This window comes from Pocillopora verrucosa, chromosome 4 (genome assembly GCF_036669915.1).
Source record: "Pocillopora verrucosa isolate sample1 chromosome 4, ASM3666991v2, whole genome shotgun sequence".
NCBI lineage: Eukaryota > Metazoa > Cnidaria > Anthozoa > Scleractinia > Pocilloporidae > Pocillopora > Pocillopora verrucosa.
Window position 1 is genome coordinate 22,291,224 of NC_089315.1, and position 27,719 is coordinate 22,318,942.

Sequence of the window (27,719 nt, forward strand, 5' to 3'; positions counted from 1 at the left end):
TTTCTCGTAAAATGGAATTAAAAAAGAAAATACGCGAAATGGCCGTTCGGCAAGAGTACCTTAGGGTTACCTTCTATTTTTAGGTCTTCGTTTCACCTGGATATGCAGAAATTCTTCACAGAAGTTTTCTGACGATCTACTTGAAATACCCGTGGCCCTGCCAAGACCTTCAGCAGCCAATCTCGACAGTGGAGGATGTTTTGGGACCGGAGCAGGAAATATAGGCAGCAACCATTCCATTTTTAAGATCGACAGTAGCTATATTACAGAGAACAGTTCGTATTTCATAACAGTTGTGGTCGAGAAGCATCCGAGAAGAGCGTATTTCACACAGGAAGTGGTTATTTCTCCTGGTGATCCTCCGGTAGTCGAGATAAGGTACGGTCATAGAATACATAAAAACAGGAGTAACAGATAACATAGATAATTCAAGGAGGCCCTGCGCCCACGATAAAGATTTTTTTGTAACTTTGGAGTAAGATAAACATTAATTTACTTATTGGAATTCACCATTAAGAGACGGGAGGCACCTAAGTCGGTAGGTGCATTAAGTTTAAATCATTAGTATCTCAACATTGATTTAATGTTATCGTAGTAACCATATTTGGCAAAAACCATCACAACTTTTTGCAAAATAATTTGGCACATTTTCTACAGCATGTGCAAGTAATTCTGATAAAGTATTAACTTGGGTTACGGAGGGCTTTCCTTGCCCGGTGAAGAGTCCATTTTATCCGGCACGAATGAAGACTTGAATTCACTGCAAAGACAAAAAACGTCGAAATCACAGACCGTGTGTGAAATACCGGGGCTAGCAAGAAAACGATAACAGAATTACAGAGAGAATGTTTGGAAGGTATGTCTTTATCTGGTGTCCTTTTATTGCGCGTTATTAATTTGTTTTGTTCTGTATCCTAGATGTGAAGATAATTGTGACTTAAAAATGAATCCCTCTCGTCGTTTAGCGCTTGAACGACTCTGCGAGGAGCTTGACTGCAGAAGGGGCCTTTCTTATCAATGGACTCTTTTTGAGGCCGACGTGGCGAACGAGTCCAAATGGATTCGAGTCAGTGATTTACAAGAAAAAATTCGTACACGATTGACCTCGCCGAGAGTCGTTTTAAACCCTGGAGTACTGAAATCCAATATGATTTATAAATTCGTGTTAACTGCTAAACGGCGCGGAGGACACGCGGGTTACTCAGAGTACCAGTTCGCCACTTACAGCTCCCCTACTGAGGGAAAATGTGACGTCACTCCTTTGTCTGGAAGAACACTGGAGACTACCTTTACTTTCGCGTGCAGTGGCTGGGTATATCCAGATCGTCCTTTGCAGTATTCCTTCATTTATTTCATCGATGATGTTTTTCCCAACGTTGTATACAAAGGGATGGAAAGAAGTATGAAGACAAAGCTTCCCGCTGGACAACAGATAAACAACTTTACAATCGACTTTCGTGTACGAGTGGCTGACATGTTCGGAGCCTTCACTGAAGTGAGGACTCCTGTTCAGGTATGGAACGAATGCATTCAATTCAGAAAATTTTCTATTAGGCTGCATTATTTTGACAAAAGGAAAGTTTGAAACTTTTCATTGCTTTATGATGAAAGGTGAGAATCGTGCGTCGATTTTACGAGCTGGTGTCTTGCAGTAGTGGTAGATTTTTGAACAGCAAATGTTGACCAATGCTTATTACCTCTTTGCGAAATATGTGGCCACCATCTTAGTTGGGTATGTTTGGTAGAGAAACACATTTTTTGATGCATACAGTTATATTGGCCGCTGTAGACTGGCTCCAGCTCTGAAACGGTTGCAATGCAGGCTTCACATACGGACGTTATGCGATTCAGTAATTTGCAGCCCGTCCTCTTAAAGAAGAAAAAGCCAAATTCATCAAAACGTGCAGCTTCTGCCCATTCCTTTTGAAACATTTGTTTATTGAAATGATTCTCTTGATTACTTTTCCTCTTATCTAATATCAGGTGCTGCAGCTTCAGTTAAACGCAGAGAGGCTTGTGGACCGCGCTGTTCAGTTGACGACTGGAAACCAAAGTCAGTTGAATAAATTACTTCAGTCAGGTGACTTGTCACAGGCTGTTCAGCTGGCCAAAGCAGCCATTGTGGCTGTTGACGTTGATGAAAAAATTCCTCAAAATAAGCTTAAAGAAAAGAAGAAAGGGGTGAGTACTCGATAATGGTTTTCATGAGCAGTTTCTTAAAATCTGACGGAAAACTTGCTAAATATTTACAAAGAATTGTAAAACAACTTAATGTAAATTTGGACTTCGAGTTCAAAATAACAAATATTAATTTTCCACAAGTTGACAAACTTGCACCGTATGAGGACTGTGCAACAATGGACACCGGAAAGGGTCTGATTTTGGACTGAAAAAACCTCTATAAGCGAATGAAAACTTGTCTCTGGGGTGAAATTTTGATCACGACAAACCTTTCTATCTATAGGTAACAGAGTCATTCGTAAACGTTATTTTGTGCAGGTGAAATCCAGTATTGTAAAACAGTTGTCTGCTGTACAAGTGGAGACTGTGGAAAGAATACAACAAATATCCAAGGTTATAGCCGAGGCCGTCTCGGTTGTTGGCGAAGTTACCGCAGAAGCACAGGTAAATTTTTTTTACGCATCTATTTTTTTCATAAACATTAAATTTTTCTAATCAACTTTCAAAGCTCAATTTTGACCAGGAGAAGGTGGATTCCTCCTTGAATGATAGTTTGTGAAACCTTAATGAACACCAATGTGGTGATGAACTTTCAGAGAGCAGCAGCAGATGCCCTTCAGTCCATGACTACAGTTTTGAAAGAAGAATCCTCAGCAGGGGAAAGTTACGAGGCGCTTTTGGACGGTGCAAGAAGTCTTGCTGCTGGTCTCGGTGGCATGCTCAAGGTGTCTTCATACTGGGCAAGAGAATACGAGATGAGGAACACCCACCAGGTGGATTCGGCCAATGTACACCGTCAACGAAAAAGCCTTCTTTCCCTAGACCCTGCTGTTCAACAAAGATCAAAGCAGGACGCTGCAGCTGAGCTGCTACAAGCGAGGAATGAGGTATAACAGTGCGACGTTTGCCAAGGGCGGAATTGGTTTACTTTACATTTTTAGAAGCAGCGAGCTCCTGCTGGGTTACAAAAAAGCGATCGTAGTCGTTAATCATTCTGTTGGGGAAAGGGGGGAATGAGGGCATCTCAAATTAATGTGCTTTTTTCTTGCAGTCAGCTTATGAGCAGCCCTAATGAAACTTAATCCACAGACCAGTTCATTCATAAAGAAAACCAAGTCATTTTTAGAGTTACCTCGTAGGTTCAATTACTTCAATCACTCCCTGAATTGTATCAACATTTTTAATATAAACACTGAAAATTAAAATAATTAGCAATCGTAGTTTCAGTCAGCTGCCTTTAAGATTTTTTACTCTACTTTATAGTCAAGAGAACGAGCTCTGGGCCTTTTACAGTCGCTGGAAAATGTTGGAAGAACCATCTTGTCTCGCACCCTAGTCGGTGAGAAGCCAAAAGAGCTTTCATCCCAGCCTGTGTCTCAGCTTGTTTTCCGAGAGGAGCCTCACTTCCTACCAGGATCTGTTTTGTCCAACCAAGACTACAGTTGTGCGCTTCCTTCAGATTCGAATCTTTTCGGTAATAGTACATTGTTTGTGGATAGCCAGGTATTGAAATAACGTCACTTGTTTTTTTGACTAATTTGCAACATGTAGGCAGTCAGTCCTTTTCTTTGCCCGCCTTAGTCTCAACAGGTTATAGATATCAAGTAGAAAATAGATTTTGTATTAAGGATCAACGAAAAAGCCGCTTTTTAATCATTAACATAATGGTGCACATAATGTTTACCAGTACGTTCTCATGTCAGCAGAAGATCAGAATAACAGTGACAGCCTGTTAAGGTTTTCTTCCAGAAAAATTTTTCAGTTATTTTATGAACCAAGGTGTCTGAGTTAGAAGTTTACTCTATGTGGAAAAGGTAGATTAGTGGACCACATTTCACAATTCCGTTTTTACTTCAGATGATCACAACAAGTTTTGTATCTTACTCGTGGCACCCTTCAGCGGCGAGATTGACAAGTGGAGTTTTCAGCCTTGAGTTTAAAAACAGCTATGGGCATCTCTTCAATGTGACAGAACTGACAACGCCGATGACTATCAAATTGCGCAATAATTACAATTTAATTAACACCTCTCGATCATACTCCGTTGGTACTCGTAAGACTGTGTTCCACAAGATAAATGTCACTCATTTAGGGATAACTCTGATACTGAGGGTTCGTCCAGAAAATAGCAAAACAGAATTGTTTGTGACTCTTAAGTTTGGAAAACGACCCTCTGCTAATAACAGTGATATGAACGTCACCGTCCCTAACTTCTCAACCTGCGCTCAGACGTCGTTTGGTTATGTCAACTGCTCAACTGATCCGTATAAGGTACTCGTAGACAGTAAACTAATAAAAAAGACAGGCATTTACTTCATTGGATTACAAATCAAGTCAAAGAGTCCTTCTAGGAAGAGGCGGTGCATAGGACAAGGACGGTCAAAACGCGCATGTGTGCAATATAAAGAAGTCCCTGCAGCAGACGATACTAAAGCAGGACAGTCTCCACACAATCGAATCTTTAGGAAGGGCGATGAAAATTACACCATACAAGTGATGCCAGCTGCCTGTCTCTATTGGAATACCGCAATGTCTAAATGGACATTTGATGGATGTAAGGTCAGTAAGCATTGTTGTTCAGTGTCAATGTTATCTAACCTTTTGCTTTATCAAATGAAGTGCGAAACTAAGTTCATACAGACAATTAAGTGTTTTCTTATTGACAATGGTTTGCATTATGAATAGGTGGCTGAAACAACAACTATGGACATGATTTACTGCCACTGCAACCATTTGACTGCATTTGGAGGTGAATTGCTCGTGGCACCAAACCCCATCGATTTTGACAAAGTATTTGTTGAATTAAAACGCATTCCAGAGACTGGAAATGTAGCTGTAATTATAACAGTGAGCTGCGTGTTCGGACTTTACTTAATACTTATACTGTGGGTTCGGAAGGCCGACAGGAAAGATGCTTTGAAGGTAGGTGTCAATATGTTTCTCAAGGAGTAGATGATGACCTTATTCTACATCTTTTAAATGCGTTTAAATTAAAATCATAAAGTCATCAGACAACGTTCGCTTTGTCGTTCATTTCAGATTGGCGATAAACTATTTTTGGGATCTTTATCACCCTGGTGTTGTCGATACGAGATTGAAATATCCACAGGCATTTGGTTTGATTCTGGTACCAGTGCTAAGGTGTATCTAGTACTTGAGGGCGAAATGGAATCCAGTCGACCTCATCATTTAAAGAGCAATTCCTTCATTCCATTTGCAAGAGGTAGCTTAATGTGTTTTACCCTCTCGGTTCCGAGTAATGTTGGCCCCTTACGGAGAGTGCGCGTGTGGCATGACAACTCTGGTGAAAGCCCTTCTTGGTATCTAAACACAATCAAGATTTATGACGCGTTCAGTCAGGAGCTTAAGACTTTTACCTGTCACAAGTGGTTAGCTGTTGAGAAGGGCGACGGATTAATAGATCGCACTCTTGCTGCTGATTCAACTGCCGGGAAGCGAAAGAATTTCTGGGAATCTTGCCGGAATATGGTGGCCGGAAAACTCGGTGATGGGCATCTGTGGTTTTCTGTCGCAACCAGACCACCAAGTAGACGCTTCACTCGCGTGCAACGTTTGTCGTGCTGCCTGTCACTTCTGTTGACCACAATGTTGGCCAGTGCCATATTTTATCAGTTTGTTCCTGGGCACGTTCAGCAACAGCGCACATTAAGGCTGGGCCCTCTGGTCCTAAATTTGCGACAACTAATTATTGCATTGGAGAGCATTGTTGTAGTTTTGCCCATAAATTTGATAATAGTAGGAATCTTCAGTCACGTGATAACCAAGGTCGACACACCAGGGCAACGTCAACAAAGATGCAAGGTTAGAGAAAGGTTCAGCATCCACAAGGTCACCGAGAAACATCGATATCGAAGAGGCCTTCGCATAACTCTACCGTATTGCTTTGTTTACTTGGCCTGGTTCCTGTGTTTCATCTCTTCAGCTGCATCAGCAACATTTATTATTCTATATAGTTTACATTGGAGTAGAGAGACAAGCGAGGAATGGCTTATCTCCATTGCTATGTCCCTGTTTGTAGAAATATTTGTTTCAGAACCGGTAAAGATCGTCGTCGTGGCTTTATTTTTGTCGTTCTTTTGTCAGTCGGATGCTGATGAACTTGCTCAAACTCCCAGGACGGTCGTACATTTTGATGAAGTTACCTTTGCCGACGTCCAAAAGGAAGATGAAAACGACGAAAAAATTGCCTCACCAAAGCCCCTGAGCAAGAAAGAATTGCGCCGTGCGAGGATCTATCGAATGCGAGAACTGCATATGTACAAGGCGATACAGAAGATAGTCTGCTATTTTCTATACCTTTTGATACTGATGATCATGTGTTACGGAGGTCGGAGTCAGTACAGTTATTCTCTGAAATTTTCACTAGAGCAAAAATTTGGAGAAGTGAATGAGGTATGTTCAAGCCTCCCTTCATTTATCTACTGTACTATTGAGAGCATGCTTGCATTTTCAATTTTAAGGCGAAATGTGGTAAAAATTGAATCGCTGTCAACTTATAGTATCTTTGTGTTGACTACCAGGAAGGAAATGAGTTCATAATAACTGTACACTGAACTGATTGATTTTCTTTGAATTTCCAGTTATGTAGATTATTTTTTTAACACTGCATTACTTCGTTAGATCTTGACTCTTGAGGACATGTGGCAGTGGCTTCAAGACGTTTTGTTACCCGGAATTTACCAGGACGGTGAGGACTTGGCTTTTTCAAATTCTACTACGTTCACTGGAGAAGATGATGTAGTCCTTGTTGGGATGCCCCGCCTTAGACAGCTAAGAGTGAAGAAAGGTGAAAATACATATATGTGTATTATACTTCAGCAGGATGACTGGCAGTAAAATGCTGTAAACCGTTAAAGATTTACTTTTTGACTTTTACTTTCTTTTAGATTCATGTCATGTCGTTAAGGAAGCGAAATCTCTATTCAACTCTTGCATCGCGTCATATTCATTAGAAGCTGAAGATAAAACGGATTTATATCAGCCAGGATGGCTTCCACTTCTATCGTCACTGAATTCCTCAACTGAAACATTGAACAAGGTCTGCCCCAAGCCTTGGCGTTATTCTGCAGCAGAGCAAACCGAAAGCTTTCCCTTTTGGGGAAGACTTTATCCTCTTTATAGTCAGGGTGGTTACTTAGCAGAGCTAGGCTACGACAGAAAGTCTGCCACGAAAGTCATTTCTGAGCTGAACATGTTAAACTGGTTTGACAAGTACACTAGTACTGTATTGATTGAATTTGTAGTTTTCAACCCTCATGTCAGTCTGTTCAGTGCAGTTTGGATACCGGTGAAGTTCTCACCATCTGGCTATGTGGCTTCTGGTCACGTGATTCATCCTCTTCACGTGTACAACATTGGAGCTGGCTACAGTGTCGCTCATCTTGTTTGTCAGATATTGTTCATGTTGTTTATTGTTTACTTTGTCTTCAAAGAAACCAAAGAGATGATTCAACAACCAAAACACTACTTCCGTCGATTTCTGAATTGCATTGAAGTGGTTCAGATCTTTGTAGCAATTTCATTTGCAGTCGCTCATATCTTTAAAGAGGTAGAACTCTCTGTTAACACGACTAAACTTCATGAAAATGTCTTCCAGTTTATAAGCTTTGACAAAACCGTTTTACTCGATGATATGGAGACAGCATTTTTGGCGTTATTAATGTTTTTCAACACTTTGAAGTTGCTATATCTGTTCAGATTTAATAGTCATGTTAAACGTTTGTCTGATGTCACGAAGGCGTCTTTCCTGGAACTCGTAAACTGCTCAGTAGGATTTTACGTCTTCATGTTCGCCTTCACTCATTTGGGATTCATTCAATTTGGAAGGGAGGTGGAGGAGTATTCCTCGCTCTCTAATGCTTTCCGGTCCCTTCTCATCCAGGGAGTCTTAAGCGACGGGGCTGAATATCTCCAAGATTGTCATGATGTCATTGGTCCTCTTTTCTTCATAGTTTTCAACATGTGTCTGCAAGTGATATGGGTTAACATCTTCATTTCAATTCTTATTTATAATTACCGAACCGTTACGCAGTTCTCCAGAGGAAGATTTATCTTTAGGAAATTTATGATGAGGAAAATCAAGGAGATACTGCATTGCATAGGAGACGGGAAACCACCTCATACCGGACCGGGCAACAACAGGAAGAAAAGGGTGCACTGGGAAAACGAAAACGATTCTGTTGAACTGGGTAACAACAACAACGACAGCGGTGGGAGCGAAAGAACCAATGGCAAGACCCGGGGTCCTCCTTTAAAGGAGTTAGACAAGTGCGTCACCCTGATGAGTCTAAAGTTCAATGACCTCTACATTGACGAGTTTATTGTAGACATCGAGGACATCGAATTATTGAACCGGTGGGCGGACGCTCGTGCGAGTAGAAGGAATGTGTCTGAGAATAGGAGGGCTGGTACCCAATCAGAAGAAGTTGTACAAGCATCGGAGACCCACAGAATGAATAAACACGTGAAAAGAGGGTGATATGGTTTGATAAGCGAAAAGTTACATCAGCAGGTCATCTGATGTATTTGAATTTACTCGGCTTTAAAGTGACTAGTTGTTTGGAGCCAGCGTTGTGAAGTAAAAACCAAATAAATGAGATTGTGTGAAACATGACTGGGAGTTCCTTAAATCTCTTAACGAAGTACTATTTCGCAAGTTCAATTGAAGAAGAATTTTAATGAGTTTTCAACAGCAGAAAAACAATTCTTAGAATTGTTATCTCTCCTTATTAATGATCGCAAATCGAACTTTCAACGTCAAATATGTAAACGTATTAAGTCAACGGTTTCTCGCGAAACCAAACACAACGCGTGACGCTTTCATGAATAAATACGTATGTGTCCGAGAGTTAATCTTTCGTCTTATTCAAGATGTGAGCTTGGGACGCCTCTGTTCAAACTCCTTAATTGCAAGCACAACAACAACCTCAAGAAACCTCACCCCAGCACCCTGGGGTTGTGAGATTGCATGTAAACGCGTTTTATTTTTCGACCATGGCTAGGCGGGTTACCTCGCCCACCTGGGGTCCCCTACCTCCTACCTCGAAAAAGACGAAAGATTAATTCTCGGACATGTATGTATTTATTCACGCGTTGTGTAACGCGGTGTTTGGTTTCGCGAGGAACCGTTGACTTAATACGTTATACAGAATAGTTTGGGAAACCAAATAAGGTCGATTTACAACGTTAAATATTCCGAAATGTGAACATTTTACACTCCTTGTGTGTCCGTTGCGGTTTCCAGTGATTTCTGCCATGAGACGGCTGGGAAATTTACAAAGTTTTAAAACATACATGTTTCTCTTTTGAACTTTTTGCCATGAACGCGATCCCGGCTAGGCAGGTTACCCCACCTTGACACGTTTCCCCGGCTAACAGGGTTACCCTACCTGGCAGACCGGGCAACCCATCTAGGCGGGTCACCCCACCTATCATGTAAACGTGATCAAAATAAAATAAGAAATTATATGGACAGGCGGATTACCCCACTTACGCGCGTTACCTCACCTACCCAGGGGCCCCCACCTACATGTAAACAGGCCCTTAATTCCATCGTTTGAGTTTACCACGGAAAAATGTACTTTCTAATGAATAGTGCGCGCTAAAAGCCCGTGCAGTTAGACGAGCCATTCAGGGAAGAGCTCAGTAACCCACGTGTAGACACAAGTCTTAAAATAGCGCACTTTTTGGAATCCTCTGACAGCTCGTCTAAAACTCTGTTCCTTTCGTGCAACATGATCTGTGTAATCTCGGATCACAAATCCAAATCCGGATCCTCCCAAAGGAACGCACCCTTTGCCATTTTTTTGCGTTCTTTTGCGGTAGAAAACAGAGAACAAACAGACAATTTCATGAAACGAGGGCTTCACTCAATTTTCTCAATATTTCATGAGACCAGGACGTAAGGATTACGAGAACATTCGATTGAACAATGGTTTTCGATCATGTTCTTTCAAAATTTTATCTCAAAGGCGATCGTGGGAAATTATTTTCCGCAGGGCTTACGTGCATACGACAGACTTCTTCTGTTGGCGCCAACCTGAGGGATGGAGGGGGTCAGCACAGCAACTGAACCGAACAACACACTGTTGTGTTATTATTCGTACTTCCGAATAATAATATATTCCGAATAATAATGTATTCCGAATTATAACCTCGGAGCGATATCTTCAAGTGCACACTGGGAACGAATTCTCGCAACCAGTGTTTTCTTTCATTCGCGCTCCCTTTTCAGCCACATGCGTAGATGATCTTTAAGCGACTGCTAAAACAAGGTATGTGCCTTCCTTCTTATTCCCTGCACTGCTCATGTCGTTTAGTGGTGGTATAAATGACTTGTTCTCGGGTGGCGTTTTAAACACCATGCAAGTTTCGTAATGAATTTTGCCATTACTCTTTTAAAGGATACAACCAAGATAGAAGAAGCAATGGTGCTGAGCTGTTGTTTCTCTTTCTTCTTATTAAATCCGTAAGTATTGAACAGCTTAAAAATGGTTCATATGAAAACCTGTTGCTTTTGATTGTAGTGATAACAGAGAAAACGAATGATTTTAATTGACGTCTATTTAGCATGAAGCTTACTTTAAGTAAGCAGTAAAGCTTCTTCCAAATTTGCGAGACGTTTGTAAGCGAACGATGAGTTTCAAATAAAGATGCATGGACTCTCATGTATCTGTCTTTTTTTTTTTAATTATCTTTAGTTATCAAGACAATAAATTTGTGCTTATTTAATCCATTAAATAAATAAACTAATTCAACTTCTTTGAAGCTTGTAACAGATAACTTACAACACCTTATAGCGGAAAGTTTAAAAATTTAATCAAGTTGAATATTTATTTCGAATTTGGTATTGTAGTCAAAAACTTGTAATGGAAGGAGAGTTTGTGGAGCTGCATACAAATTTAGAGAAAGCTGTTGTCACGCAACATACCTTGTCACTCATCGTTGGATGAATGGCGATCTGTAAGTATGGGTGGGGCAAGTTGGTAAAATAGATTTTGTTCAATTTTTTGACGTTAGGATGCTTAACAAAACTGATGATTTTTAAAGGATATTTTTCGTTGGCTGTCACTGTTATTTAGAATTTCCACCAAAAGCTTTTAAGATCTTTTTGATATAGAGTCAACAAACGGGAAAGGTTTACCACTATAGTGTACAAAGATATAGAGAACAACTGAACAACACCGTGCTGTTTGAAAAACAAAGCATTTAATAGTTATGATTCTTAAAGCCAACTTGGCTTTGAGTTTGCTCATTTTTAGGAAAATGTGAATGAAATTAAACTGGAATAAGCTGAGAAATCAAAGCCGCCAGTACCAAATTTGCTGGATGTCACGCAAGGCCACTTTACTGGAATTAAAAATTGAAAATAAATTAGATAAAGTATTTTGTTTATAAATCTTTTCAAAAATGCCACTCTCATGGAAAATCTACTTAAAGAATGCTCTCTGCCAATGAGAAAACCGTAGCACAAGAAATCAAAAATAGAAAAAAATTTGTAATAAAGTTACAAGTACTGGAAAACCGTTTACAAGTTTATCGAGCGAGGACAGTGGATGGCAGACGGTGGAAAACAGAAACAACATCAGAGATGAATTATTTAAAACTAGGTCACCATAAGACGAAATATCTTCGGGATTACTGCCAGAAATCAGTCTGAAAAAGCTCGGAAAGTTTGTATACATAGAAAGATGCAGAATTAAATACTTGAGTGTGTGGAGTATAAAATTTAGAACACTTAAACAATTTTCGACCCTTTCCGAACTTTTCCAACAAATTTCTAACAGTGATGCGAAGATGTTTCTGCTTATAATGACGTAATTTTTGATACTCTATTTTTGATTTTAATTTTGATGTTCCGTCCACTATTCGCAGTCCGCCGTTTGCAGTCCGCCGTTCCCATCTTCGTTTTACTGAATCCCCTTGATTTTTGACACGTTAACATTTTTTCAACATATTGCGTTAGGAGTAACTCCTGTCAACTCTAAAGACTATGTATATCTGCTTTTAGCTTGTGTTGTGGTAATCCGTGTACAAAGTAATTTTTAAGTAAGTACTGACTGAGTAAGAACCACGCTCTTTTAACTTTGCTTTGAACTCAAAAGCGTTTTTCCTTGGTTAAATTGTTAATGCGTGTTGGCGTAACATAAACTTACGGACATCTTAGTGTAACTGAAGGTTACTAAAAAAATAACATGCATATTGCAACTTTACACTATTAATAGGATAATTGCTTTACAAATATCAAATAATCTTAATGATTTAACTTTGTTTACAAAGTTGTTAAAGAAATATTTTAAACTTGAACCTTGCTCAATGTTTACCATCTTCCGCTCAGATGCGGCGGATTCCAGTCAAGGTCTCCTGGAGTTTCTGAATATATACAACGGCCTCTCTGATTGTCTGTAATTTTGTCGTCCTCCTTTGATCCTTTAGGGACGGAATGATCTCTTTCAGTTTCTTATAAGCTGTCTGTTCTGCTTCTGTCCTCATTCTATCTTTGTCAGAATTTCTTTTCCTAGGTTTTTTCGCAGCAGCTCTCTTGTCCGTGTCTGGAACAATTCTTGTTTCACTCGCCATTTTCAAAGTGTGAACCTCTCTATTCATGTATACAAAATCTGGATTTATACCAGGCATACCTTCTCTTTCGTAGAGAAAGTCTCTATTTTCTGTACAAACAAGGTCGTATGCTTGGGTCTCCATATTGCAATCTGTAAAATCGTAGCGAACAGAATTAGAGTTGAGCCTTACGGAATATTTTCAACGCAGAACTAGCTATGAGATCGAACATAAAGCTAGTGATTGATAACTGTTGATCCAGTGTCAGCCTATGGTCGATTTTCATCTTACCTGAAGTACAAAAGTACGTTTGAATGGACTTAAATTGAATGTGTTTTTCACAGACTGAACGAAACTGCTAGCAACACCACGTGTTCGCCAAGGTCATAGGTGTCATACAACTGTCAATCAAAATATTTAATTAGTAAAAACCCCGGACGCTGGGTTCACTGTGGTTGTTTTTCTTGAAAAGAAAATCTTATATGTTGTTACTAATCAGCAAGTTCACGCTATTGCTGTTAGTTTATTCTTTAAACTGGAAGGAAAAGTAAAGCCCAGGACACAATCTACCGTACCGTTGCTTGGGGAGCTCCTTCTCGTCCAATTCATCCACGGAAAATGGAACGCGCAAGTTTCATCAACAAATAAAATGCGTCCGGTGCTATGTAGAGTGAAGACTTAGCAGCAGTTTGTCTTACAGCTGAATTTTTAGCCGTTCTGTTTCTTCTCTCCTTCTTTTATTTTGCGATCTTCCTGTAGATATAACTTAAATCACCCTGTCATTAGAGGACAGCTCCTAACATGAGTCGATTGCGACATCGCGACGCCGAGATACACTTTAGCTGTTTTACATAGACATCAACCCCAGAGGATCAAGAGAAGATTACATGATTAAGCTTTGATGGAACTTAATAAAAGCCTTTTAAATACCAACACGCCGATGGTTGTAATCTAAGGTTTGACATGGAATGTCTCAGTACTTCACCGAAACTCGTGGTCTCATATATTTACGTGGGAGGGAGGTTTGGTTGGTCACATGATAGTAATAATTCAAAATGGCTGTCTTGATCAACTTCGCATGGTTGCGCTGAGATCTATTTAAAAGGTGAGTAAACCTTTATTTTAAATCCCATCCAAGAGAAGCATATTAAATCTAACTTATATGCTGTGGAAAATCTGCCGCTGAGTTATCGTCGGTCTCAATATTTCTCGTGGAAGAAAATCTTGCTCTATCGACGGGGACGTATCCGTTCATGTTGCGAGATTCTTTTTAAGCTTATATGGCCATATTGATGATATTGATGGATAAAATATTATGAAGTTAATATTTATTTACTTACATATATTTAAAAGGTGATCAAACCTTTATTTTTAATCCTATCCAAGAGAAGCGTATTAAATCTAGTTTAGGGCCTGTTTACATGTATGTGGGGGACCTCAGGTAGGTGAGGCAACCCGCCTAGCCGTGGTCGAAAAATAAAACGCGTTTACATGCAATCTTACAACCCCGGGGTGCTGGGGTGAGGTTTCTCGAGGTTGTTGTTGCGCTTTCAATTAGGGAGTTTGAGCACTGGCGTCCCAAGCTCACATCTCGAGAAAGACGAAAGATTAATTCTTGGACATGTATGTATTTACTCATGAAAGTGTCACCCGTTGTGTTACGCGGTGTTTGGTTACGCGAGGAATCGTAGACTTAATGCGTCATAAGGAATAGTTTGGGAAACGAAATATGGTCGATTTACAACGCTTAATACTCCCAAATTTGAACATTTTACACTCCTTGTGTGTCCGTTGCGGTTTCTGGTGATTTCTGCCATGAGACGGCTAGGAAATGCACAAAGTTCTAAAACATACGTGTTTAGCTTTTGAGCTTTTCGCCATGAGTGCGACGACCCCGTCTAGGCGGATTACCCCACCTTGAGACGTTTACATGGAAAACTGTTACCTTGGCTGATAGGGTTACCCCACCTATCATGTAAACGTGATCAAGATAAAATGAGAGATTATATGGAAAGGTGGGTTACCTCACCTGCCTGGGGTCCCCAGTACCTCCATGTAAACAGGCCCTTAAATAAGAAATTATATGGACAGGTGGGTTACCACACCTTGGCGGGTTACCTCACTTACCTGGGTAAACAGGCCTTAAGGGCTTAGGCAGGTTGCCCGGTGACAATTTACCATGTAAATGTGTCAAGGTTGGCAAGAAGCTCAAAATCGAAACACATATGTTTTAAAACTTTGTACATTTCCTAGCCGTCTCATGGCAGAAATCACCAGAAACCGCAATGGACATACAAGGAGTGTAAAATGTTCACATTTTGGAATATTTAGCATTGTAAATCAACCATATTTGGTTTCCCAAACTATTCAGTATAACTTATTTGTCAATGGTTCCTTGTGAAACCAAACACTGCGTAACACAATGCGTGATGCTTTCATGAATAAATACGTATGTATCTGAGAATTAATCTTTCGTCTTTTTAGAAATGTGTGCTTGGGACGCCTCTGCTCAAACTCCTTAATTGCAAGGGCAACAACGACCTCAAGAAACCTCACCCCAGCTCCCTGAGGTTGTAAGATGGCATGTAAATGCGTTTTATTTTTCAACCACAGCTAGGTGGGTTACCTCACCAACCTGGGGTCCCCCACCTCCATGTAAACAGGTCCTTAGTTACAACTGCCTTGTCCTCCTGCTTCTTGGTTTCTTCCCCGTCATTTTTCAGAGCAATTAAGTCTTTACCCTTTTGTTTAAACTAGCGGAGGATGTTGATAATGACTTATCGGCTTTGTGGATAATGTTGCAGATTTTGTTTCCCTATTTTTCCCAAAAGGAAAACTTTTGAAGCACCCCTTTGATTAAGCACCTTCCTTCAAATAAGTGTCCCCTCAATGTCAAAATTTTAAATAAGTGCTCGGGCGCTTGTTTCAGGAAATACGGTCACTGAGGTTAGCGCTTGTGTGTAGCATTGCAGTTGTGTCTTCCATTGTAGTTATGTCCTCACACCTTATAACCAATAGAATGTGGTTTTACTTCTTCCAATCAAAGTGTGTTGTGATTGTGTCTTCAGTGTGTCACTTCCCAACTAGGGGAGGGATGCAATGCAAAAGTGTAAAAAGATTGTTAAGATTTCTGCGCTCAGAGTTTGAGAATTTCATGGGCTATCCTTGATGCCTCTTGGGATGCCTCAGATTAGTGGAAGAGTAAGATTCTGGTAGCATCTTTAAGTGCGAGGTATCAGGGAAATTTTATTCCATACATTGAAAAGCTTAGGAAGACGAGAATTTGACATTGCCTCATGGCTTTCCTTACTTTTCTGTTGGAGCTAGTACAATAAAGTAAGGTTTTCGTCACATTTCATGCTAGTATTTTTTTAAAATTTAAATATTACAACCATTCTTCAAAGATCACGTGCAAGTTTTGTGCCAAATTCCTGTAGATTTCATGTAACTGGATGATACCTGGATTCATTGAATCCTTCTGTGTTGAGGACTGACTTTTTTTATTTTGTTTGGGACATGCAAAACTAGATATTACACGATTAAAAAGCAGGACAGATCTCGGTGTTTCAATGACGAAAAACTTGTGATTTTCTTCCAGCCTCATAATAATTTGTATTATGTTACATGTAGCAATCTCATAGTATCTATACTGATGGCTATTATGGATACAGCGGAAGACAACAATATTCAGCTAGGATGTATGGTCGATGTCAAACTTCACATATCTTGGTTAACTTACAAACTGCTTACACATGATGAAGATCTGGTCTCTCTTAAGGGATAGGGTGCTGGCTCCTATTGCTCTCTAGCAAGTAACAGTGGGGTTATCATTCTCTTTGCTCACCCAGAAGGGCACAAATTTGAAGCAAAATTACTCATCACTTAATAATATGTGATTTTCTATTTAAATCAGTGGCTGACATATGCCACTTTCTTTCTTTTGATCTATTTAGAATATAGCCCCTTTAACTAAATTATGAGGAATACCACAATAATATGTATTTTATATGTTACCACATTTTACATACTTTTTCAATTGTATGTTACAAACATTAAAATGAAATAAATACCAATTCATGCACAAATGAATACTTTATTCAATACAGACTATTGCCCATTTTTAGTGATTATTGCTCCTACATTTGTTAGTAAGAACTTGGTCTTATTGGTGTTCATTGTGAGTGTTTGGTAATCCATATAATTATCAATGGAGACTCTCTCTGCAACTATTTCTGTGGAGAAAATACAAATCCTTTCACCCTTACTTAATATCATTCATACAGGCATGGATGAGAACCAGCAGCAAAGCAAGGTAAACAAAAGTGCCGATGAGGTGGTAAGCTCCATTGTAAACATTTTCTTGACAAATTATGTACAATTTATAAAAAGCTATGTGTTGTGCTTAATTTTTGTCCTTGATGTAAAAATCAGTTTCCTTTGGTTTTGTTAATGATATGAATGAAAACTGCATCTTGTTTAAAGGAAGATAAAATTTAGCTCCCAGCCTAAGTTATGGTGAGATGATATGTCACTATCCATTTGGCCTCAATTAAAAGTAAAAGAATTAAACTAAGGATAAAACAAAACCACAGCATACCTAAACTAAACCCTCAGCCTATTTGTATCAATATTATTATTCTTTCTGGTGTTTACGCAATAGATTCAATCCAGACAAAGATGGTGCCTGTACATTTTACTATTATTCTTAGGGTAAGGCATAATTATGTAGAAAGCAATATTTCACAAAACAACAACATTATGTATGCAAAGTTTAAATTTTTCAGACCTTTTCTGCTTGATTTTTTGAGTGGTTCCAGGATTTTCTTGTGCAAAGAGTTCTGGGTGAATTTACCAGTCACCATGTTTTTTGGAATGATGGTTTACATTGATTGCTGTGCTCTACATTCATTGTTGATGTACCAATTAATTCCTTTGCCATCAGTAATTGCTTTAAATATACTGTGTCAGAAATCACAGCACTGTGCCCCAAAATGTAATGTTGTCCAGGGCACAATTTCATAATCTGAGCAAGGCAACAGTAAAAATCAAGCAAGACCACACAGACATCATCTACAAGACAACATTGCTATGTATAATGTTTATATAGTTCGTTATTTAAAAGCTACTCTATTCCTTAAATCAGTGTCAATACTCTCCCTCATAGCAGATATAATTTTTAGCCAACTTGGGAAATAGTGGCCTTAAATGGACCCTTTTGGACATCCAAACTTTTAAATTTCCAGGAAAGGTTCCCCAGACTTTGTTGTCCAAGTGGGAATAAATGGCTGCCACACTGTCATTTTTGTCCCTCCAAGCTGCTCAATTGGTGTCTTTCCTTTCCACAATCTTACCAAAGCCCCCATATAAGTAGTAATAAAAACATTGAAGTGAAATGTGCAATCTCTGCAAGAGATGATAATCATGCATACTTTTAAGTGAGTCATCTTAGTGGATGTTTGGTGAGGTATTGCTTTCTGTGCTCAAAATCTAGTTCAAATATACCTGGGGGAAAAGAATAGGGTGTAATAGTCAGGTCGGTGAATTGCTACAAGCTTTAATTCGATACCACTACTCATTTGGTTATCTATCTTGCCAATACTCTCTCTGGTTATTTGGGTTTCTATAGAAACTCTTCCCATTGAGAAGAAGCATGGTATGTGTTTGCAAATTAATAGAAAAGATAAGTAAAAAAAAAAAAAAAAGGAAATAGGGGAGGAACAGGATGGTACCAAAGACAGTGGTACATTTTTTTTTTTGTAGGGGGGTAGTTTTTTAATTTTTGAATTAGGGTTCTAGCCTAAGTATGTCTAAGTTTCTACACTTGTTGTTTAGTCTTGTGATTTCTTGCTTTAGGAAGTGAGGTAAAATTGTTTGAATTTGTTTTTTCGTTACAGCCACTTGAGTCTGTAAATGGAAATAAAACACATAAAAATGATGGTAAGGAACATATTGCTTGCACTATAAAGTACTGAAAGTAATTTGTAACTCTCCATATTTGTTATTTACAATTGACATGCTTTGCACAGGTGTTGTGTGATAATTGAAGAAGTTAACTGTATTTCAAAAATTTAAAATGCAGTGAAAGCTATTACTTTTGTAGTTGTAAAAGTATCAAAGGTAACCCCTCTGAGAACCTTCCCTAGTGTCTGTGTTATAGAGGTGTCCCCTATAAATATAGGTTAATTTATTAGGAAATCTGGGAAGAATAGTATGCAACTAAATGATGCAAGTTTCAGCCAGTTGAGGGTTCTTGCTTTTTTTTATTGTGGTGCTAATGGTGTCTCAGTCAATTGCCAACTTGGTATTTAAGCACTAGTTGTGCTTGTTGATTATTTGACTTTCCCTTAATGTTTTTATCAGTGGAGCTAAAAGAAAAAGTTTGTGAGGCCATGCTTTAAAGAAATGACAGGAAGGCCTTAAAAACTTACTTAGATCTTAATGAAGATGGAGGGTTACTTTATTAGCAGTTACATGTAAAGATGGGTTGCCAGGGTTACTTACCAGGAGTAGATTTAAAAGTTAAATATACTACATTTGAGCTCAAATTTTACACAGACATTATTCAGGTATGATGGAAACTTAAAAGCACATTCTTGTCTCATTCATAAGTAATGCTACATACTCCACAGGTGTCAAATTTATTAAATTTTGTGTTCAGAATTACTGTTGGCCTTGATATTTTTAACATTATGTAACATTTATAATGGTAACTGAACTGAGTGAAGTGCAATTTGGGCTGAAATAATACATATGTATGTGTGATTTCAAAATCAAATGTGCACGCAGTGCGAGTTCCATTTCAAATCACAAGTATGATTTCAGACAAAAATTGCACAACACAAGGTTCAATTTCAGCTTTATTACATCCATTTTGAAATTGCCCAAATACAGGATTTGGTCAGTTAAAATATTTTATTGATGTAGTACTGAGCTGGTTTGAGATTAAATTCATCCATTTTTTTTTTTGGGGGGGGGGGGGGAAATAAGAGTTTTGGAAACAAAAGTTGCAAAATTTGCCACATGATATACTCTTTGTCTTTCATTTTCCTGCAATTTGATTGGTTACTTTAAACAAGCCTTGAAATCTAATTGGTTGTTTTGTTTTTAGTGTAGTCTCATTGGCTGAGAAAAAGATGCGATTTAAGGCAAAAAATGATGTGATTTGTGAATAAATTGCACCAATTAGGGCAAATCAGATTACAGGGACCACCAGTGATTTCAAAATGAGTGTGATAACACATTATATAACATTATATATCATCATTTTCAACAAACAATTAAATTTGTTAGTTTTGATCTGAGCAACTAAAAACATTATTATCTTGTTTCCAAGGTTTCCAAGGAAAGGTTTCTTCACTTCATGCCTGGGTCCTTATGTGCATTATTCTGTTTTATGGAAAATAACAGTTAACTTAAGCAGGAAAACTCTGATCAGCCTAGAGAGGCTAGAAAATAATTGTGTTTAGAAATAACAGTTACCTCCAGCTGGAAAACAAAAAACACAGAACAGCTTGCAGGGGCTGGAAAATACAAGTATGTACTGGAAAAGAATATTTATTCATTGCTGGTAATCTCAGAACAGCTGTGTGGGGCTGGAAATTAACAGTACTGGAATACAACAGTTAACTCCTACTGAGAAACTGAGAACAGCTGAGAAGGGCTGGAAGATAACAGTGCTGGAATATAAGAGTTATCCACTGCTGGAATTCAGAAACAGGAGACTTTTAAATACTATCATGCTACAATACACTGAGCATGCAATAATATTTTCCATTGCCTCAACTCCAGTTACTTGTAGAAAGGTCCTCTCTGAACCATTAAATAGGATCTGCTTTACCAGTTATGTACAGTTTGCAATACATTAATGAAAGAAAAAATCTTAACCCTTTAACCCCTAAGAGTGGCCATCCTAAAATTTCTCCTTACAATATCACCCCTGAATCAAGCATTAAGGTCACAAGAACCAAGAAAATGACCAACAACTTATAAAGCTCTTGATTTGTAAACAAATTCTCCTTGTCAACAGCTCAGGAAATGTATAGAGAACAGTATTGAGAATATGCTTACTGATGTTAGGGTGTAAAGGGTTAATCAATAAATGTTTTTTAAAGGTAGCAATCTTATTTAGCTATTACTTATTCACAAATGCTATATTTTATTTAGCAGATTGTAGCTTCAATGGATGCCAGAAATATGGTTATGAAAAACTGGCAGATACTGTGCTGGTGAAGACAGCAGTGCAAAAATAGGTGAAGATGGAATCAAGAAATACAGAACAGGAGTGAGTCCATTTAGTCCTGAAAAAACCATGGAAGAGGTTTCTGCTGGTTTTGGTGTTGCTTTTCCTGGTAAGTGTGAATCAGGAGATTTTGAGGAGGATTATGAAGATATGAAAGATGATCCATTTGTTCTCCCCCTCCTCTTCCCCCACTAGACATTCAACTGGACAAAGACACAGAGTTGTCAAGTGAAAATGATATTCAAGGTAGTTAAAATGTTGACCATTTTCTCTCTTTGTTTTTGTAATATGAGTTTTTTTGCTTCATTGTTCCATAATTATTTATCTCTATAAACCTTGTTTGTTTTTGTTATTTGCTAAAGAAAGCACTGTTGTGCTTTTTTACAGCCAGTGAACCAGATGATGAAGATTTTGTCCTGTATGAGCTCCTCAAGCCTCCCAAAGATGCTTCCTATGAGGTATGCAGAATTTGTGAGTGATTTATAGTTTTCTTCTGTTTAGGTTTTCTCTTACTTTATTATTATTATTTTAAACCATGCATAGATATTCTTGTAACATGCTATGTAGTTTAGGGGAATATCATTATTATTATCATTATTTTATACTATGCTGAGATGTTCTTGTAACATGCCAAGTAGTTAAGGGGAATATTATTATTTTTATTATATTATTATCACTATTATTACAATAATAATTTCTATTACTTTTGTTTTATGTGTCCTTTGATGACCAGTTTTGGATGTTTTTTATTGCCTTATGTCTGCAATAAATTTTAAGTTAAATGATTATAAATACATCTAATGATTGATGTTCCTTCTTTGATTGCCAAATTTGTTTGTTGGGTTGACATAAAGATGCGATTGTTTTCATTGTCCCTTGAGTTAATTCATAGCATATTATCATTAACATACAGATACTTGATAAGTGGTACTTCATTAGCAAAGAAGTCCAACCAACCAATCAAATGAAAGTAGGCCAAATGTGCATTTTAATACCAATTTGGTAAAGACAGTCTTTCATGAGCTGAGTATCATTAAAGTTTCTTTCCTGATGGAGACTGATTTTCTTCACAGATTCCAACCCTACAGATTCTCTATCCAAAAAAAAGGTAGGAAGGCATTCCAAGGCCTTAATGCCATCACTGAGCAATATCTTTTCAAACTAAGGAAGGAGAAAGTGATAAATGTTCAAGAGGGTGTTACCATGCAGTGATGACAACAGAAGAAATGGTAGATTTTGATTACTAGAGGCAGGTAAGGAAGGGGAAGTCGAGGCAAAGATTTTTTCATTACAAGTGGGATAGAGCCTTGGAATTTTGGACCAAGGAGACCACAGGAGAGTTGATAGATGTGACAAGTATCTTAGAGCAAGTTGATAGTGATGGATGGGTCTTATTGAGCATCACAGAACAGCATCATTATGGAATGTGGAGAGACTGGAAACGGGGGCAACTTGAGGAGAAAGACTTTTTGTAATTTTAAATAAAATCAGTAAAGGAAAGCTATTTGGTACAGTGTAATACTAATAATTAAACACCTAATGGGTCATGTGTCCACTTTAACAGTTTCAATTGGGTTTTGAAGCATGCTTAATTCAAGTTATATCCAAAATTCTCCAGCTCCAAATTGTGAATAGTACCTAGACATGGCCGGAGAACATCAACAGAGAATGTGACCTCTTAAGCATGTTTACATCAAACCCATGAATTTGTCCACAAAATCTCCTTTGGAATTGTTTAGTTCCAGAGTTTCACATCCAGTGCATTTCCAGAGTAGTAAAATTTAAAAAAATGACACAAACATTTAAATTGTAAAGAATTTATTTAAAACCTTTACATTTACAGCAACCCATATAAAAAAGAAATCTTACCAACAATTATGAATGAATGGGTGAATAAAATAGCCTTGACTCCTCAATCTGGTGTCAACTGCTTTATTTTATTCAAAAGTATATAAGGGCAAATTGGAAGGACAGAAAGTGTTACTTTCTGTAATCTGTGAAATAGTATTGAACAATTAGAGCCAAATAATTGCAAGTAAGTAAAAGGATAGAATGGATTTATTGTATATTAGTGCACTTTAGTCTACTTTATATTTCACAAATTCAGAAAAACCACTATTTCACCTGAAGTTATTTGCTTGAATTATTTGTACTGAAGATGTTTATTTCCATACAAGTGTTGCATGTTCAAGTACAACTGAAGGAGTTTTTTTTTAACTACCCATTTGTTTGTTAGATGAGCAATTTAAGCTTGAATTTTGAGTTAGATTAATTAAGGTTTGCACATGTGGTTAGAAAAAGTATTTAGCACCAATCACTCCTGCTTAAATGACACAAAAAAGTGTTTATTTGTTCCAAACACTTACAGTGTATTCTATTTATCCTATTTAACAAGATAATTTTGTCAACAAAGGATATCACAGCCGGAAAAAGGTAACCAAATTTATATGAAACATTAAAAAAGGAACAACGAGAGTGATTTTACTTAACCCATGAAACAGTATGTAAACAAACTTGTATGAGACCAGCACGCATGTTTGATTGTTGGATCACCCCATGTTGTGTGTGGAAAACATGACATAAACCAAAAATTTTTGTTATGCACAGTAGTTTATGACCAATTTCACGAGTTGGATAAAATCACTCTTCATATTCATCTACAGTATCTTGTTGAGAAATAAACTGTGACAAAGCTTTGACTTAGCATTGGCATGAATAATAGTTGTTGCTCAATTGTCTTCTTTCATGATGTATGTTAATAGTGACAACAAAGCAATGCTTGTTATTGTCATCTGTTAAAAATTCAATTTAATCTGAATTAATTAAGTTTGGTTTTCTTTTCTTTTCTCATATAAGCATCCCACTTTTTGGGCAGATGTCACTCTGGAATGACATCCTTTTGGAATGGCTTTTTTGCAATCAATCCTTCAAATATTCTGTTACAATGTTTTATCTGACGGTGCATAGAACCCGTAGGCCTCTACGTAGATGTTCACTTTGCTTGTCAAGCAAAGATAAATCAATAGTTTGCCATCAATATAAGCACATGCATCTGTGTATACAGCGACTTATGGGAAAATTTCCAATTGCCTGAAAACATTTTTAACGCAAAATTGAGGGTGTGAGTAATATGCAGACCGGTCTTAACAATCAGAACATCACAGTGGTGAAACAGCACCAAAACTTGCAGACTGATAAATATACATATATACTTTTCCAGCGAAAAAATCTCCTCAGCTCAGTGACATTTGTTCAATAATCCCCAGGCTTTGTGCAGGGATTCTACAATGTACCGGCTAAAATTATTGACTTCACCCGAGGGTAACTTTCCGACACCTACCCCCAACCCAATATTCTTTTACGCGAATAAAGGGTGCAATTCCGGCGATCTAACTTACAAATGCGGTATATCTGTTCATCCCTATTTCTATGTTTTGAGCGCATTCGAAAATCAAAACAATTAGATAGCTCGTACCCTGCATATGCAACATAACTTTTCCATATCCAATCTTTACCCCGATTTGTTCAATTAACTCTAGAAAAACGGGGTAAATCGAGACAATTCTTTCCACTAGTGGTTAATATCATGACTTGCAATGTCCAATCTTTACCCTGACTTTCCATTTGTTCAACGAATTCTAGAAAAACGGGATAAGTTCTGAGAATTCATCGCGCAAGTGGAATAAAACCCAAGTTGTCATGTCAAATCTTTACCCCACTTTTCCATTTTTTTTTTTTTCAAATGAATTAATTCTAGAAAAACGGGGTAACTGGGAATTCATAATACTCTTAGGTCCCATATGCTATCTTTACTCCGAGTTTCCAATTTTGCCATATCAAATCTTTAGCCTAATTTTCCATTTTTTTCGTTTATTAGAGACAAGTAAGGTAAAATCTGACAATTAATCCCACATGTGGGATACATCCCAGCTTTTCATAATCGATCTTCACCCAGATTTTCCGTTTGTTGAGTCAATTCTGGGAAAACGGGTCAAAATCTGAGTATTCATCCTGTAAGTGGAATACATCCTAACTTGTCATATTCAATCTTTGTCCCGGTTTTTTGCATTTTTCCAATAATTCTGTAAAAATGGGGTAAAATCGGACAATTCATCCTACAAGTGAAACATATCCCAACTTGTGATATGCAATCTTTACCCGATTTTCCATTATTTTCAGAGAATTCTAGAAAAAAAATTCATCTCATAAAAAGAATATATCCCAACATGCCAAATGAATTTTTCAATGAATTCTGAAAACGGGCCAAATTGTGTCCATTCGTATTAAAGTTGGAATAAATTATAACTTGGGACATCCCTCATTTTCCGTTTTTTTCTAATTAATTCCAGAAAAACGGGGTAAATTCTGAGAATTCATCTCGTAAGTGGAATACATTCTAAGTTTCCATATCTAATCTTCAACCCGATCTTCTATTTTTATTTCAATGAATTCCAGAAAAACGGGGTAAGTTATGAGAATTCATACCGTAAGTGGAATATATCCTAAGTTGTCATATCCAATCTTTACCCCGATCTTCCTTTTTTTAACGAATTAATTACAAAAAACAGGGTGAACTCTGAGAATTCATGCTACAAGTGGATATTACCCAAAGTTCTCGAATGCCATCTTTGCTCCGATTTTGCATTTTTTTTGTGAATTCTAGAGAACCGGGACAATTTCTTAGAATTCATCCTGCAAGTGGAATATAACCTACGTTTTCATGTCATATCTTTCCTGATTTTCTATTTTTTAATGAATTGATTCCAGAAAAACAGGGTAAACTCTGAGAATTCATGCTACAAGTGGATAATACCTATAGTCCCCATATGCCATCTTTACTCTGATTTTTCAAATTTTTTCAAGGAATTATAGAAAAAACGGGGTAAATTTTAGTAAATCATCCTCTTACTGGAATACATCCTATTGACTTGCCACGTCTAATCTAGTTTACCCCGATTTTCCATATGCATTTTTTTCAATTCATTATAGAAAAACGGGGTACATTCTGAAAAGTCATCCTCCAAGTAGAATTTATCCTACTGACTTGCCATATCAAATCTTTACCCCCGTTTTCCATTTTCTTTTTAATAAATTCTGACAAAACGGGGTAAATTCTGAGAGAACACGCTACAAGTGGATAATACCTTTAGTCCCATATGCCATCTTTACCCCGATTTTCCATTTCTTTTTTCAGCGATGAATTCTACGATTAGCGCTAATCGTTAGCCCCCCAAAATAAAGCAATGCGCTATAACTTAATATGTATTTAAACGTTTCTTATAACGCACGCTTTCAGTTATTGTTAACTTCCATGGAAATTCAAAACTTAGGCACCGGCAACGTTCTATGTAATATACTGTTCCTCGTTAATTTTAATCACTCTTTAAAGAAGTCTCAATTAGAGACGAAATGCGTCGGAAATAAACGAGGAGCTTACAATTACAAGAAGTGTTTGTGCGTCTCGCTTGTCCTACTTAAAAATGAAAAAAAAAAGGAAAAAGTTACAAATTTTTAAAAAAGTTTATTTTCTCTACTGTGAATTCTAGAAAAAGCGGGATAAATTCTGAGAATTCGTCCTTCAAGTGGAATAGATCCTTGGTTGCCAAATCCAATCTTCAACCCGATTTTCCATCCTTTTTTTTTAATGAATTCTAGATAAACGGGATAAATTTTGCGAATAAATAATAAATAAATAAATGACAATTTATATAGCGCCCTATCCAAAAGCTCTAAGGTGCTTCACAATAAAAGTCAAAAATGAAAATAATAATCATACGTAATCATTCATAAAAATAACGCTTAAAAAGATAAGTTTCAAGATTACGCTTAAAAGCGTTAAGATCGACACTACATTTTATGGTTTCAGGAATGTCATTCCACAGCTTAGGTGCAGAGACGCGATCACCATAAGATTTCAACTTGGAGCGAGGAATCACTGACAAGTTCCTACTCGATGATCGTAAAGACCTAGTAGGCATATAAGTTTCTAACAAGTCACTGATTTAACTAGGGCATAAATTATTTAAAGCTTTAAAAGTAAAAAATAAGATTTTAAAAATAATCCTCTGCTCTGAATATCAGAAGGTGACCGTAGCTCTCTTGATTGACAGGACGTTTTTGTAAGTTTCTAATTCCTCTCGATCGACTTTACAAGTTTGACTTGGGAATTAAATCTTGTTTTCTGAATCCTAAAACTCGCTTCTGGGGTTGTTCCTTTGTGGAAGTTCAGGTGAAATTTTATCAAGTTCATGTCACGCTGATGGAAATTCCACACTTTAATCTCCCTAACCATTTTAAGCAGCATATGACAGTTTGCGGCCTTTCCCTACATCTAGGCAGTTCGGAAGGCCGCAAAACTCAAGAGCAAAAATTTATCATTCAAATCGTCACTAGTGCGTAATCAATGAGCGCTTTTCGTTCAAATAATTTATTCTTGTCTTCGCCAAATTCCCACCAATAGGGTAAATCAATTTTCTGCATATAAACACACAACCCATAATTCCTTCAATTGCTCTGACGAAGGGCTAACGCTCGAAACGGCAGCTTTTAAACTCTTTACGGCGGCCAATTTACGTTGTCAACTCAGTTGATAATGTTAAATTACTCTGTTATACTCTCTCACCAACGCAGCACTGCAGTTTCTTTAGAAACTTATCCCTTTATTATTAAAATTTATAATCATCAACGGATACAAAAATAAAACGCATTACTTTGTTTTATC

General features: G+C 37.6%; 1 long non-coding RNA gene across 1 annotated transcript; it reads left to right on the forward strand.

Annotated features, from left to right (window-relative positions):
- The first annotated feature begins 21,198 nt into the window (after nt 1-21,198).
- Nucleotides 21,199-23,668, forward strand: LOC136280604 (uncharacterized). The gene is made up of 3 exons (XR_010717397.1): nt 21,199-21,244; nt 21,386-21,456; nt 22,072-23,668. It is a non-coding gene; the product is annotated as an uncharacterized lncRNA (long non-coding RNA).
- Nucleotides 23,669-27,719: the final 4,051 nt, after the last annotated feature.